The following is a 15,965-nucleotide window of genomic DNA, read 5'->3' as shown; positions in this document are numbered from 1 at the left end:
AGCACTTTACATGAGCACCAGTTGCGTTACAGACAGACACATTAATTGTTGTTAGGCAATGGGAGATTAAGTGATTTGCCCTGGAATCACAGGCTGTTGAGCGTCCCCACCGAGACTCGAACCTGGTTCCCCAGCTCCGAGGTCGACCGCTCTAGCTGTTAGGCCACATCCTCTCACCCCTATGGTGTTGCCTTTGAGTACAATAACAAAACTCACCAGACCTCTGTGCTGCCAACAGCAGCCTGTATCCTGGTAATTACACGAAACAAGTCCACATAATTCTTTGTCATTGCAATTGGGAGAACACTCACAAATAACTGGGCGGTAACTCACTCTACAAACACAAAGACTTTGAGGAGCAAACTGGGACAGAGTATTGGCAAAACCCAGTGCCCAGAGATTCAACAGTGAGACTTGAATGGTCTGGACCCCATGATTCGCTGTGACTGTTGCATGAGCAGACATTATAGATACTACGCCCTTGGTTACACTACAGCAAGTCGCACTGTCGACCTACCAACCCCGTGGCCATCCTGGATGTGATTGCCTATCATTTTACACTCCATATCATGGAGTTCACAAAGCCCCCTGGAAAGGGAGATGGGAACCTGTCTGATAAACGAGGACCCTATATGCAGCTTAAGATGACTCTAGGTTGTTTTTATCTTCATTTTGCATTATGTTACAATGTGAGTGGGGGTGTGCTTGCGCACGATCGATTTGAGTCCCCCTCCTGGAGACATTCTCTTGTGTGCTCTTGAGATGGGTGCACAGGATTTAAAATTTCAATCCAAAAGTGGTAAAGTCAATGTTTGGAATCGTTTAAGAGCTAGTAAAGCATCTCTCAAGCTTCTCGGAAGAAGCCAGACCCTCCGGATAGCCCCCAATGGTACAGCCGCCTGTGTCATCTCCTGGGGATGGAAACATGAACATGTCATGTGACAGATACTACTAGATGTTGCATCTGTTTAGAGCCTCTGGTGAATTACTTAATGGAGGTGGTGGGGGGGGGGGCTCTACATGCTCGTCCACCACGACTGAAGTCCTCCATCTGTTTAACCTATATTGTCCTCAAAACAACCAACCAGATGCAGAGGTCCTCCCCGATACACAGGTGTTGTATGGGTGCATTCTGCACCATAGGTGCTCTCTATCATAATGGCCCTGTTTCTTCTGATGACAATGGGTTTCTTCCAAAGGGGAGAAGAAGAGAGGAGTCGTGAGTTCAGGTGGGCATGTTCCTGTGGTTCATCTTTCCTGAATATTGTACGGCGCTTGTTAAATGTTATCCATTTGACAGGTGTTATATTTGTTGAAGGATAACACCCTAATGTATTTGTATTCCAAGTGGCAATTAAACCTTAATAGAAATTGTCTGAAATAAAAGAAACAGTATAAGCCAATTCTCAACATTTTAGTGCCCAAGTACAGCAATAGAGATTAAGAGTAACCTTTACAAAGTATTGAGTGCTGCAGAGCACTCCAGACACTTGTTGGTAACTTTTGAATTGTTTGAGCAAAAACTCCTCCATAGTTACTCTAACACCATGGCTGTGGAATCCCATAATGGTAAAGACCCTCAGCAAAGTTGGTAAGTGAGCATTAAGAACCTACTCTATTCAAACAAGGCTATTTTTGGGAAGCCGACAGTTGCTCTGCCTTGCTGTTTCTCCTCTACTCACTGAGCCTGCAAGAGCCACTGCCGCCCAACAAGTCATCGGTGGCTTGGCAAAGACAGCAGATCTAGATCTGAGCAGATGAATGACAGCCTTCCAAGTCTCTACAGAGGGCCTGCTGCAAGAAGAGAGCTTAGACTGTCCCTATTATGTAAGCAAATGTTATGGTCATTGCCATGTCCATAGTAGATCCTGCTCCTTCAAGGACCACCGGTCATTATAGATAGCATCACCGGCCTTGAGTCTGAGAACTGAGCCATGGGCAGAACCTGATGGTCACCTGTAGCAGCAAGGCTAAGGGCAGAACCAGATGGTTACCTGTAGCAGCAAGACTAAGGGCAGAACCTGATGGTCACCTGTAGCAGCAGACCTAAAGTTGGGTATCTTCAATGGGAACACACGGCAGTGTCCTCAAACTGCCCACTGAAAGCGGCACCCTCGGCACCGGAGACGATGCGACACAATAGCGTCATTGGTTAAAGGCCATGGTGTGCATCTGCATCCTCCAGAGGAGGACTGGTCTGGGTAGAAGACATTGGAGGTAAGACAATGGGGATGAGAAGGAGAACAGGGAAGGGGGATCCTTAATGTGGCACAAGTGCTTGTGTCAGTGATGGCGTATCTGAGCACCTGACAATCATGATCTGATATGTAGATTCACATATGAGGCAAACAGGTGAATACAGAAGGAAAGGGTAGACTCACATATGAGGCAAACTGCTGAATACACAAGGGAAGGGTGGACTCACATATGAGGCAAACTGGTGAATATGTAAGGGAAGGGTAGATTCACATATGAGGTAAACAGATGAATACACAAGAGAAGGGTAGATACATACGTGAGGGAAACAGGTGAATATGCATAGAAAGGGTAGATTCACACATTGGCGGGCAAAGAGGTGAATATGAAAGAGAAGGGTAGATTCACGCAAGGCAAAGAGGTGAATACACAAGGGAAGGGTAGATTCACACATGGCAAACAGGTGAATACACAAGGGAAGAGTAGATTCACACAAGGCAAACAGGTGAATACACAAGGGAAGGGTAGATACAGACACGAGGCAAAGAGGTGAATACACAAGGGAAGGGAAGATTCACACATGGGGCAAAGAGATGAATACGCACGGGAAGGGTAGATTCACACGAGGCAAACTGGTGAATACACAAGGGAAAGGTAGATTCACACGAGGCAAACAGGTGCATACGCAAGGGAAGGGTATATTCACACATGAGGCAAACAGGTGAATACGCAAGGGAAGGGTAGATTCACACATGGGCGGGCAAAGAGTTGAATATGCAAGAGAAGGGCAGATTCACACAAGGCAAAGAGGTGAATACGCAAGGGAAGGGTAGATTCACACATGGGCGGGCAAAGAGTTGAATATGCAAGAGAAGGGTAGATTCACACAAGGCAAAGAGGTGAATACACAAGGGAAGGGTAGATTCACACATGGCAAACAGGTGAATACACAAGGGAAGGGTAGATTCACACAAGGCAAAGAGGTGAATACACAAGGGAAGGGTAGATTCACACAAGGCAAACATGTGAATACACAAGGGAAGGGTAGATATGGACACAAGGCAAAGAGGTGAATACACAAGGGAAGGGAAGATTCACACATGGGGCAAAGAGATGAATACGCACAGGAAGGGTAGATTCACACGAGGCAAACAGGTGAATACACAAGGGAAGGGTAGATTCACACGAGGCAAACAGGTGAATACGCATGGGAAGGGTAGATTCACACATGAGGCAAACAGGTGAATACGCAAGGGAAGGGTCGATTTACACATTAGGCAAACAGGTGAATATGCATGGAAAGGAATGATTTACACATGAGGTAAACAGGTGAATACGCAAGGGAAGAGTAGATTCACATATGAAGCAAACAGTTGAATACGCAAGGGAAGGGTAGATTCATACATGAGGTAAACAGATGAATATACAAGAGAAGGGTAGATACAGACGTGAGGCAAACAGGTGAACATGCAAAGAAAGGATAGATTCACACATGGGCGGGCAAAGAGGTGAATATGCAAGAGAAGGGTAGATTCACACAAGGCAAAGAGGTGAATACACAAGGAAAGGGTAGATTCACACAAGGCAAACAGGTGAATAAACAAGGGAAGGGTAGATTCACACAAGGCAAAGAGGTGAATACACAAGGGAAGGGTATATTCACACAAGGCAAACAGGTGAATACACAAGGGAAGGGTAGATTCACACAGGAGGCGCTCAGGTGAATACACAAGGGAAGGGTAGATTCACACATGAGGTAAACAGATGAATATACAAGAGAGGGGTAGATACAGACGTGAGGGAAACAGGTGAACATGCAAAGAAAGGATAGATTCACACATGGGCAGGCAAAGAGTTGAATATGCAAGAGAAGGGTAAATTCACACAAGGCAAAGAGGTGAAAACGCAAGGGAAGGGTAGATTCACACAAGGGGCAAAGAGGTGAATACGCAAAGGAAGGTTAGATTCACACATGAAGCAAACAGGTGAATACGCAAGAGAAGGGTAGATTCATACATGAGGCAAACAGGTGAATACACAAGGGAAGGGTAGATTCATACATGAGGCAAGCAGGAAAATATGCATGGGAAGGAAAGATTCACCCTTGAGGCAAACAGGTGAATACGCAAGGGAAGGGTAGATTCACAGATGAGGCAAAAAGGTGAATACGCATGGGAAGGGTAGATTCACACATGAGGCAAACAGGTGAATATTCATAGGAAGAAAAAATCACACATGAGGCAAACAGCTGAATACACAAGGGAAGGGTAGATTCACACATGAGGCGATCAGGTGAATACACAAGGGAAGGATAGATTCACACATGAGGCGATCAGGTGAATACACAAGGAAAGGGTAGATTCACACAAGGCAAACAGGTGAATACACAAGGGAAGGGTAGATTCACACAAGGCAAAGAGGTGAATACACAAGGGAAGGGTAGATTGACACAAGGCAAACAGGTGAATACACAAGGGAAGGGTAGATTCACACAGGAGGCGCTCAGGTGAATGCACAAGGGAAGGGTAGATTCACACATGAGGTAAACAGATGAATATACAAGAGAGGGGTAGATACAGACGTGAGGCAAACAGGTGAACATGCAAAGAAAGGATAGATTCACACATGGGCGGGCAAAGAGTTGAATATGCAAGAGAAGGGTAAATTCACACAAGGCAAAGAGGTGAAAACGCAAGGGAAGGGTAGATTCACACAAGAGGCAAAGAGGTGAATACGCAAAGGAAGGTTAGATTCACACATGAAGCAAACAGGTGAATACGCAAGAGAAGGGTAGATTCATACATGAGGCAAACAGGTGAATACACAAGGGAAGGGTAGATTCATACATGAGGCAAGTAGGAGAATATGCATGGGAAGGAAAGATTCACCCTTGAGGCAAACAGGTGAATACGCAAGGGAAGGGTAGATTCACAGATGAGGCAAAAAGGTGAATACGCATGGGAAGGGTAGAGTCACACATGAGGCAAACAGGTGAATATTCATAGGAAGAAAAAAATCACACATGAGGCAAACAGCTGAATACACAAAGGAAGGGTAGATCCACACATGAGACGATCAGGTGAATACACAAGGGAAGGATAGATTCACACATGAGGCGATCAGGTGAATACGTAAGGGAAGGGTAGATTCACAGATGAGGCAAAAAAGTGAATACGCATGGGAAGGGTAGATTCACACATGAGGCAAACAGGTGAATACACAAGGGAAGGGTAGATTCACACAGGAGGCGATCAGGTGAATACACAAGGGAAGGGTAGATTCACACAGGAGGCGATCAGGTGAATACACAAGGGAAGCGTAGATTCACACAGGAGGTGAGCAGGTGAATACGCAAGGGAATTGGACAGGAGAGGATATGCAGGAGAGGAAGTGAAAAACATGTTTGGTGGAAGAGATAAATAATAATAATAAACTGCTTTTTATAGAGCAGTAAATGCCACCGTTTTGTCATTTATAAATGCTGTAAATAACAGGTGTTCCTATTGCTCAATGTAATGGTTTCCCGTTTAACAGCCTTAAAGAGGATGAAAGGCTGAGTTGACCTTTTTCCGAACAGTCACACAGACTAAAGCAAAGCATCGTTCAACATCACAATTCAAAGATGGTGTTGTTTCCAGTTGCGGTGTTTTGTGGTAGCCTGTGTCATGCACAACAAATGTAGTCGTCAGCCTCTTTCCAACGGCTGTTACATATGAAGTGCAGAATCAGTTCAAATGGTTTGTTGTAGTGGCTCCACCATGTGCTTTCTCTCTGACCACCTTCCCAGCCCAGATATTCGCCATAGGTGACCAATGACCTCAGCAATTCTTAAAGAGGGCGGGGGGAGGGTTCTTTGGTGGCGAACATCACATTTGCATGAATGGGTTTGGAAAGGAAGGCCACCTCTGTGCTCATAAGATGGAGCTATGAGCCCTTCCCTGCAGCATCCCTCCCTGCGACCTGCAAGCCCGGTCCTTACCCTTGTAATGTGGCGCTCCATATTTCGCTGCCGCCTGCTACTCTGTGCACCCCGGCAGCTTTTGTGGCTGGACCGGACGGTTCGAATAATGGAGACGTAGCAGTAGACCATGACACCGACAGGGATAAGGAAGCCCCACAAAAGGACACCAACGACATAGGACTTGTAGGTAGCAGAGACTGTGGCCAAGATCCAGTCAATTTCACATGTGCCGTACTTCCGGTCTGGAAAAACACAAGGACACAAGAAAAAGATCTCTGGGGGGATGGAACAATACCTTATAGTTATATCCCTTTGCCTGTAATCTCATCCCCACATTGTCAATACTACATGCTGGCCCAGTCTGATGTCACACATCTGGGGGCCTATTTACGTGTATGTCACACGGTGCAGAGCAGCAAGTCACCATGCTGCTTATCACTGCGTGGCAGCGAAAGGGCAGCAATGCGCCGTATTTATGGCAATATGGCCCGTTCCTGCCTTTTCCCCTGCGCTGGTGCCCTTTTGACAGCCTAGCGACAACACAGGCACCCTTGCACCATGGTGCACGGGTGCCTGGTTTGCATGCAGGATTGCTTTTGTGCAGGAAGGAACACCTTCCTGTACAAAAACAATCCAGAGAGGCATATTCCTCTTTGTATGTGTTCTGCAGAGTGTAGAATGCAGGATGCAGCAGACATAGAGAGGGGAAGTAAAAAGGAGAAATGAAGCTGTTTCTCCTTGTTGCTCCTCCCTTGAGAAAGGGCATCGTTTTGGCACATTCTCAGGTCTACCAGTTCTGGTAAATCTGGGAATGCTTAAAAAACCATCGGAGTTGTATGGAAACACTCACGCAACGCCCATGGAACCCCTTCCCAGGGCAGGGCGAGGCAACACAGTGATTTGCGCTGCTTTGCTTTACTCCAGATTTATGGAGCCACTCAGAGCCACGCAACGTGGTCTTGCGTGACATCATGAATCACATGTAAGGTTGGCATCACTCTTCACAATGTTGCGTGGTGCAAGAGCGACACAAACCGGCTCATATATAGCCCCTTGGTTTACGGTGTGGCATTCCCTAGTGGGACAAGGCTGGTGTTGTGTTTTACTAATTAACCCTATCAAATGCCTTCTCATCTTTGAAAGCGAATAGTTGTCTTGGTTGTTCTGCTGGAGAGACTCTTGCATGGTCCCTAAGTACACCAACGTAAGGTGTGTCCGGTGCATGGTCAGTGACAGCAACTAATTACTGATAATGACTCTACTGGACTGCAGATAGAGAGTTTGAAGGTTAATGGGACTCTGCACTTGTAGAGTCAATTACTCTACATTCAGAGCCATAGTTTGTTTTGGGTAAGGTGCACTTATGTAGTAGTAACACCTCAACAGCGCAACCAGTCGCTTGTCAAGTGGGATCTTCCAGCCGGTGCTTAGATTTTTGGGTGTTGAGAACCAGGGTGGTCTTGAGTTGTTTTTGGCCATCCACTAGGCGCAGGTGCAGGTGTTGAGGCCACAGGTGAGTGTCGAGGTGCTCTCTGAGGGCCACTGTTTGGGGTGTGTCTGCGTGTGTTGTTGGGGTCCTTAAGGAGTAGTACAGGATGTTTTATAATAAATGGGAAGTTAGGTATCGGGGAACAGGTAGGCTTCAGTTGTTTTCTAAAGGCGTCTGGGTTGAAATCTGTGAGGGGAATGGATGGGTCTTAAGTTAGTTTCGGAAGGACAGTAAGTTGGGAAAAGGTGGATCTTGGGTTGTTTGCTGATGGATGACAGGTTAGTAGTTGGCAGGCCAACAAGTGGCTCTTGAGTTATTTTCTGGCGGCTGCGGAGGATGGGTGTGTTGAAGAAACACATAGGCTGGAAAACGACCTTTACAACGCGGTCAAAACACCGCAATACACTTACATCGCTGTTTTTACAACGCAAGTTGTTACAACGACTTGCTCTGGATGGCACTCTAGACTAAGGAATAGTGTGATTTACTATTCCAACGCCTTCCCCACTGTACGTAGGCTGGTGTTGGAATAGTAAATCATACTATTCCTAAGTCCAGCGCCCTCCAGCGCAAGTCGTTGTAACGACTTGCGTTGTAAAAGCAGCGATGTAATGTACCGCGATGTAAATGATTGCGTTGTAGCATCATACATGATATAGGCTATCTGAATGCCAATAGGTTATGTGATCCTAAAACAGCTAGGCCTTTAGCGGTTTATGGAAGGATGGTAAGTTAGAGGTGGTGTTGAATTTAGGGGTCTTGGTTAGTTTCTGAAGGTTGATCCTTTAGTTTAGGAATCTTGGATACTAGTGAGCAGAGGTGTCCTGAGATATTTTGCGTAGCTGAGTGACTTGGGTCGTTAGCGGACCTCTTTGAAGAGGCTAGCGCATGTGGTGCTGTCCGTGTACTGGAAGGAGAAGCTTCGACTGCTGTCCCTGTGGAAGGCCTTGAGGGGTTGAGGGAGAACAGTTACCACTTTGACTGTGGATTAACTGCACGGCTAGTTTTTATGACCTAACTTGAATTGTTTAAACCGAGCGCTACCTCACTTCTCTAGAATTACCTTCTAAACATCATGCGGTTAATGAGATGATGAAATGGCCATGGTCTGAAACCATCTGGTTGTCAAAGGATATCATTATCTGATAGTTTCTGGAATGATACGCGGCCTGTTGTCGCCGGAAGGACCTCAACTTACTTTTGTGGCTTCTTTAGCCTTGTCTCAGCTTTTGAAAGAAGTAAAGTGTGTGTCTACCTTCCCCCATACAGTTCCCTCGCCTTGCGCCTTTGTCGTCCTGTGGAGAAGGAGTCAGAGAAGAAGATACACAAACAGGGGAAGTAGAAGGAGAAGGAAGGGGCAGGGGCATAGCAGACGGGCGGCTTCACAGCAGGGAGCGGGGCATCTTACCTGTGTAGCTGCCCCATCCCAGCAGCGGGGCACCAGCCCAGAAGAGGGCGCCAGCCCAGATGGCGAGCAGGGCCAGAGAAATGTTCCTTCTGTCCACTCGGTGAGCTGCCAGGGAGGACAAAAGAGAACAGGTGACGTAGTGTCTGAGCACTCACGAGATTTACAAGGCCGAACCTGACACTCCTGGGTTCTGAAAGAGCTTTTGTGTTAACCAAGAAGGACACGAGAAAATAATATGGCGCTGGTACAGAGCCTCCAGCTTGTGGCATCCCAGATATCGTATAGTGGGGTCTGCTGAAGAAATGATCCCTCTGTCCTTTCCAGGCTGCCCTTTGATGCTGTCCCTCGGCGGAGTCTGCTCTCCCCGCTGCACTCTTTCGTGTCTCTTTCCCTTTAGCTGTCCGGGGCTTCTGTGCACCTCTGGGGGGCCTCTCCACCTCTCATCATTCTAACGTCCACCAGAAGGACAGGTCGGGCCAGTGAAATCAATTGACTGGAATAGATTTACAAAGACTGCCCGCTTGAGGTCCTGGGAGAGGCATGTGTCTCGTCTACGGTTCACTGACAGGTAGCATGTGCCAGATTGAATAGAAAGAGACCGCTGAGACCTCACAGCATGTCCTTACACACTGACAGCCGGGCAGTACTGGTGTCAGACCGAGCTGCTCGTGTATTCTCACCTGGGACCCAGGAGTGGCACAATGTATACTCATGTGAAAGATTCACACCGGCCGCCCCTCTCTCACTGAGACCTTTCACTGGGAGAACCCCTAGCCACAAACCTGTCTGCTTCATGAAGCGTCAAGATCTTTCTTTTCAAATTTACATTCCAGTGCAAAACTGTTTTTTTTGTGCTAGAAAGTGCCTAAAAGTGTTGTGATTTTCCTGTCACTGAGGTCGCGCGGCGTGCGCCTCGGTGGACTGTCTGTCCTGACTGTCAACGTTTGAAAGCTTCAACTGTGCGCTCTCGTCCTGTAAGTTGAACCGCTGCTGGCTGAAGGATGAGGCGCGCTGATGTTATATGCTCGGAGAAATAAACATGTGGACTCAAGCCACTGTTTCCGTGTCATGTTGTGAACATGTTTTTGGCGACGAGGATGGTGTTGAGTAGCGTGGCACAGAGTGGTATTGTGTGGTGTGGAAAGGCATAGAGTGGAGTGACAGAGTGGGGTGGAGTGGGGTAGAGTGACTTGAAGTAGAGCGGTGTAAAGTAGAGTGGCATAGAGTAGAGTGGCGTAGAGTGGAGTGGCATAAAGCAGCATGACAGAGTACAGTGAAGTGGCATAGAGTGGTGTAGAGTGGCATTGTGTGGAAATGAGTAGCATAGAGTGGAGTGACGTATAGTGCTGGAGAGTGGAGTAAAGGGGCATAGAATAGAGTGGCATAGAATAGAGTAGCGCAGATTGGCATAGAGTAGAGTGGCATAGAGTGGAGTGGAGTGGGGTAGAGTGGAATGGAATGGTATACAGTGGCATTGTGTGGAGTGGAGTGGCATAGAGGGCATTAGAGTGGAGTAGAGTGGCGTAGAGTTGAGTAGAGTGGTATATGGTGTAATGGAGTGGCATAGAGTAGAGTGGCGTAGAGTGAAGTGGAGTGGGGTAGAGTGGAATGGAATGGTATACAGTGGCATTGTGTGGAGTGGAGTGGCATAGAGCGGAGTAGAGTGGTGTAGAGGGCATTAGAGTGGAGTAGAGTGGCGTAGAGTTGAGCAGAGTGGTATATGGTGTAATGGAGTGGCATAGAGTAGAGTGGCGATGAGTTTTGTGTCGTAAAGTGGCGCAGAGTGAGTAGGAGTAGAGTAGAGTGGCACAGAGTTGAGCAAGTGAGAGAGTGACGAGTAGCAGGAGAATTAGCCGCTCTGAGCAGGCACTGCTATGAGCAACAGAGAAAGAGCACGATAGCTCCTTAGCTGCTGTCTGGGAAGTTTACTCTGGGCCCCGGACATTACTCATGTAGTCCTAGTGGGTCCTAGCGTGCCTGTTTCCCTGGTGTTCGCAGTCTGTGGTTGTTCCTGTGGTGGCATGGGGTGGGTCCTTGCTCGGTGTGGTCGGTTCCCCTTCCCCCCATATTCTGCCATCCTCTACCCCTGGGGCACCAAATGGGGCTGAAGCCTGAAAGCCCAAAAACTGCAGAGGGACAGGACCGAATGAACAAAGTGGGTGTCGCAGGTCAGGCAAACAGATTGGCTCTGCTTCCGGCTGTGCACAGAGACCACAGATATCATAGTGAGGGGGTCTAAGGTGGTGGTGTCAGGTGGTGTGGGGCACTAGGTCACTGCCAGAGAATAGAGTGCAAAAGTGGCAGGAGCGTTTTGCACATACCCTGCTCCTCCACATAGCCCCCCCATTTTTAGGTCTCATCTAGGCAGCACATGTGCGCTGTCTCTTCGAGACATGCTGTATCTTTGAGACAAGCTGTATCCACAATATGGGCATTGAGCACCGCCTATATTTTTGATTAGGTCCTCTTACTGTCCTTCATAAATTTGGGCTTTTGTTTGGTGAATACGCTTACTAGTCCCTCCTTGAAGACCTTCATGACCTCCCATGAGGACCACCCCTGTTACGTGTGCTCTTACTCTCACGGTTATTTATGATGCTCTGTAAGCACTCTTTTTTTTGTGGCTTGCCAGCTGCTCGATTTCGTTCCCTGACAACAATTCGCTTCATGCTTATTTTGTTTACTATTTACAGCGTTTTTTGTTCACCGAAAGTGAGTTCAACCATTGCTGGATTTAATCCCTATTTCAAGTAATTTAATTTTATCATTACGATCGCATTCGCTTTGCGAATGTCTTGTTTAGCATTTTAAAGGAGTTCGATCATTGCTGGCTTCTGTCCGTATTTTGAGTCTTCCATTCTTTAACTTTCTTTTTACAATCAGCATATCTTTGTAGGCACATGGAGATCTGAGACTCGAACCTGGTTCCCTAGTCCCAAAGTCGGCAGCTCTGTATATTACACCATATCCTCACAGGCTGCTAACTTGAAAAGTAAACATGTTTTGTTTTAATGAAAGCTTGCCTTCAGTGTCATAATAACATTGTTTAGGGGATGGGCCTGTTTCGGGTATCTTTTCCTTGGCTGGGCTTATTGTGGGCTTGTTTTTATGAACTCTAGTGCTTGTTAATTTAGTTGGCAGGTATGCTGTCCACAAGGTATACCTGTCCTTTCATTTCTCTCTTGTAGTCCTCCTCACCCCTAGACCATGACAGCATTAAGAACCCAAACGTTCCATGAGCACGATTAACCAATCCACTGGTGCAGTCGTGCTACGTTTCGTCAAACACAGTCAGTGCTTTAAGTGGGATGAAAAAACTGGGGGGGTCTCTCAAAGGGGCGTGGCCAATGTAAGTAAGGGCGTGGCTTAAAACACATAGGCTAAAAATCTGTGCTTACCATAGTGTGCCACCCGACTTGTATTTTCCTGTTTCGGTCATTGCATCGAGATATATGATTCAACAAGTAACATCATACCTACAAGTCAGGACTATTGGCTTTGTCAATGGGTGTTAGTTGCATATGATAAATAAGCAGCAACTATGGCTTGTATATAATATTGAAAAAGCTTCCACTTAAAGCCCTGGTGACACCACGACAACGTTGCTGCTCCTGCGTTTCAAAAAGAGAAGGGAAATCCAGAGAGAAAATGAATCTCTTTAAAGGATTTCCCTTCCCCTAAAACGCTCACCGGGCATGACGTCATGCCGTAACTTCTCCACTAGTGAGAAGTGAGTAGTGTGAGCAGCGCACATCGATGTGCCTGCTGTCACTGCAGTCCAGGGGGGAAACGGACGGGCTTGTGCATGGGCACAAAACAGAGCCCGATAGAGACCCGTTTCGAGGCCCCCTTTAAAAAACTGCCGGTGCTCAGCACCGCTGAGACCCAGCCCACTTAAAGCCCTGAGCACAGTAATTGCAATATCTTCAACAGTAGGAACAGTTGATGTAGCTTTTAGTTGGGAAGTCAAGCATGTCGAATGCATGCTTCATATTTCAAAAATGAATTGTGTTCACAATACCCCTCCAATGAATTGTGTTCACAGTACGCCTCCTCGCATTGCTGTCTAAGTTCAAAGAGAACCACCTTGTATAAAAAAGCCACTGACCGTAACAGCTTGTTACTGTACCACAGTCACCACCCACGAACTTTGAGAGACAACCTCCCTTTTGGGCAGTTTTTACGCATCAGACGTAATTGCACTACCACCTCTGACTTCAAAACAGAGGCAAACACTTTGCCAGTCAACCTCAGGGCTAGAGGCTATCCTCAACATAAAATCAGAGACTCCATGAAGAGAGCAAAAAATAACCCCCGAGAGGCTCTTCTAGCGGTACACCCTAAACCAACGTCAGATACTTTGACTTGCGTTACATCTTTCACCTCAGACTCAACCCGCATCAAGAAAATTATCTTGAAACACTGGACCATTCTAGGGACAGGAGAGTTGTGTATTCCAAAGCCTAGGTTTGCGTACAAACGTACATGCAATCTTAAATATATCCTGATACACACAAGACCCACTGTAAACAAATCTACCTCACAGAGAACCCTGTGGGGTCTACCACCGGTGACAGGGCACCATCTGTGTGATTCTTGTGTAGTATGCAAACTGACTGCCGTGACCAAAGAGAACAAGTTTTCAGACAACTTCAAGTGGACATTGACACGCCATACAAATTGTAACACAACACAATGCATCTATATGATCACATGCCCTTGCGATCTGAAGTATATAGGCATGACCATACGTTCAGCCAAGACCCGGATAACTGAATGTAAAAGTAACATCCGATGTTTAAGGGCAACTACCAAACTATACACACGCTTCAAAGATGCCCGACACCCTCCTGATTCCCTCCGTTGGGTGATAATGGAAGCACATACACAGATCTCGCAATCATCACTTTTTAGAGTTGAACAGAGATGGGTTCACAGACTCTCTACACACCATGCAGGGCTCAATGATGCGATCCCATGGAGCGCTCTAACCTAGCCTGCACTTCCTTGATTTTGTGCATGAGTACATTATGAACTGACACCACCTTGACATACACATCCCTTGTTTCAACGCATGATTTAGTGTATGTCCCCCAGTCAGCGTCTGATTCTTTACAATGAACAGCCTACTCATACGTACACCAGAGGCTCTACGACCGTACATTGACATACCATAGAGACACATTCATTGTCTGTACTAGAGACTAACCGATACTTCTTTGTACCACCGATTCAGGTACAACTCACTTTGTACATGTTGTCACCTTACAGTCCCTGTGACATGGATTTTCCCACTTTACTTCAGCACACAGAAGTGCTCCATCCAGAATTCTTTACCCATACTGGTCTATTGGCACTGACTCCTTCGAGCCATACTGACTTTATTTGGCAGAGCTTTAGTAGGATTTTACAACCCATTACCTTCTGCTATTTAGCACACCTAGATGGTTCATTGTTCTCTTATGCACTACCACATTAGATTTGATCTACCTCCCCACATAGACACATGACTCCATTTTACCATTCTAAGATGGCCACCGTATTTACGAGGGGCCACGCAAGCCTCACTGTGTTGATCTATGATCTTGTGAGGTTTCCTTCACCCCACGATAACTCCTGCTGCAACCAGTTTACCATTGAATATAACTGGATGCCGGACCGGGCCATTTGCCACCATCCCGGATCAGGCGCCAGGGTAGGTCAGACCGCCAGCGTCCCTTGCTATGTGGGTAAGTGACCCTTTTGCAACTTTGAGACCGCCTCGACGCCTCAGCATACAGCGAGGGTAAGTGACTATTGCGGGAGCGTTTCGAGGGTCCTTCTCTTAGTCCATACTCCCCTTTGGGCGTGCTACGGGTGTTCCCCACTTGGATAGCGGTTCACATGGAGGGCTGATACCTCGCTGTTCCTTTACCCATGTTCCTAATTGGATACTACACCACGTCCCCGTGTTTGCTCACTACCTGTGATGCACGGGTCCATGACGGCCTCCTTCGACTGTGTGTGTTTTGAGCAGACCCTCGGCGCTCCCCGAATTGCTTACTTGCCTCTTGCGTGTTTTTGCAGCCAAGGTCCTCTATTTTTCTCCTGTTTTATTGGTGACCATATTGCACCCTTGACATACTTACCTTACCTCATCCGCCAGGACATACTATTTGGTATATAAGTTCAAAGAGAAACAGGTCATCACTGTTTCTGTGGTGCAATCAGGTAGAGTGTTCGTCTCTAACCAGAAAGGTGGGTGATTCGAGCCCACCCAGGGATGGTGATTTATTGTGTTTTCACGTCAGCCACATTTGAACTTCCTAAAATGATGGTCTGCTTCAATGAGGAGGAATTAATTCTGTGTTGGGGAAAGTGAGATGATGTGATATAAAATACAAGCAGGGCCCGTGGCGAAGGGGGATGTATACCTGCGGACACGATTATCTGAATTACATTGTTGGTTACGCTCAGTTCATACACTGTATGATGTATACGCATCCATGCCAATAGACACGATTTAGGCAGGAGACTCCCAATACATTGAGCCAAAAATTGCTTTATTTTAGCGGTCTCCCGTCTGAAACTACCTGTGAAGACTCTCGAGCAAGCATTAAACAACACCAGGCGTCAGAGTGCATCGCACCCGTGGCCTCTTCCAGGCCACCCCTGGCGCCGCAGCCCCCCAGTGAGAGCAGCGAGCCCAGTCCAGGAGTCCCTTCTTTGAGGGTGAGAAGAGCATGGGTGGGGACGGGAACTACGGATGTTAGATGGCTTGGTATATTCCAATATCTTTTGAGCTTTCTTGCTATTAGACTTGTGCCCTGCTGCCCCCCCCCGCCATCCAAGCCCCTGTCCGTGTTGCCCCCATCCCTTCTGCTATCCACCCCTGCCCTCCTCCCTTATATCTTTTATTGAGGGTTTCACCC

Source organism: Triturus cristatus, chromosome 9, assembly GCF_964204655.1.
Source record: "Triturus cristatus chromosome 9, aTriCri1.1, whole genome shotgun sequence".
NCBI lineage: Eukaryota > Metazoa > Chordata > Amphibia > Caudata > Salamandridae > Triturus > Triturus cristatus.
The sequence above is the reverse complement of the archived record's forward strand: the minus strand, read 5'-3'. Positions refer to the sequence as shown.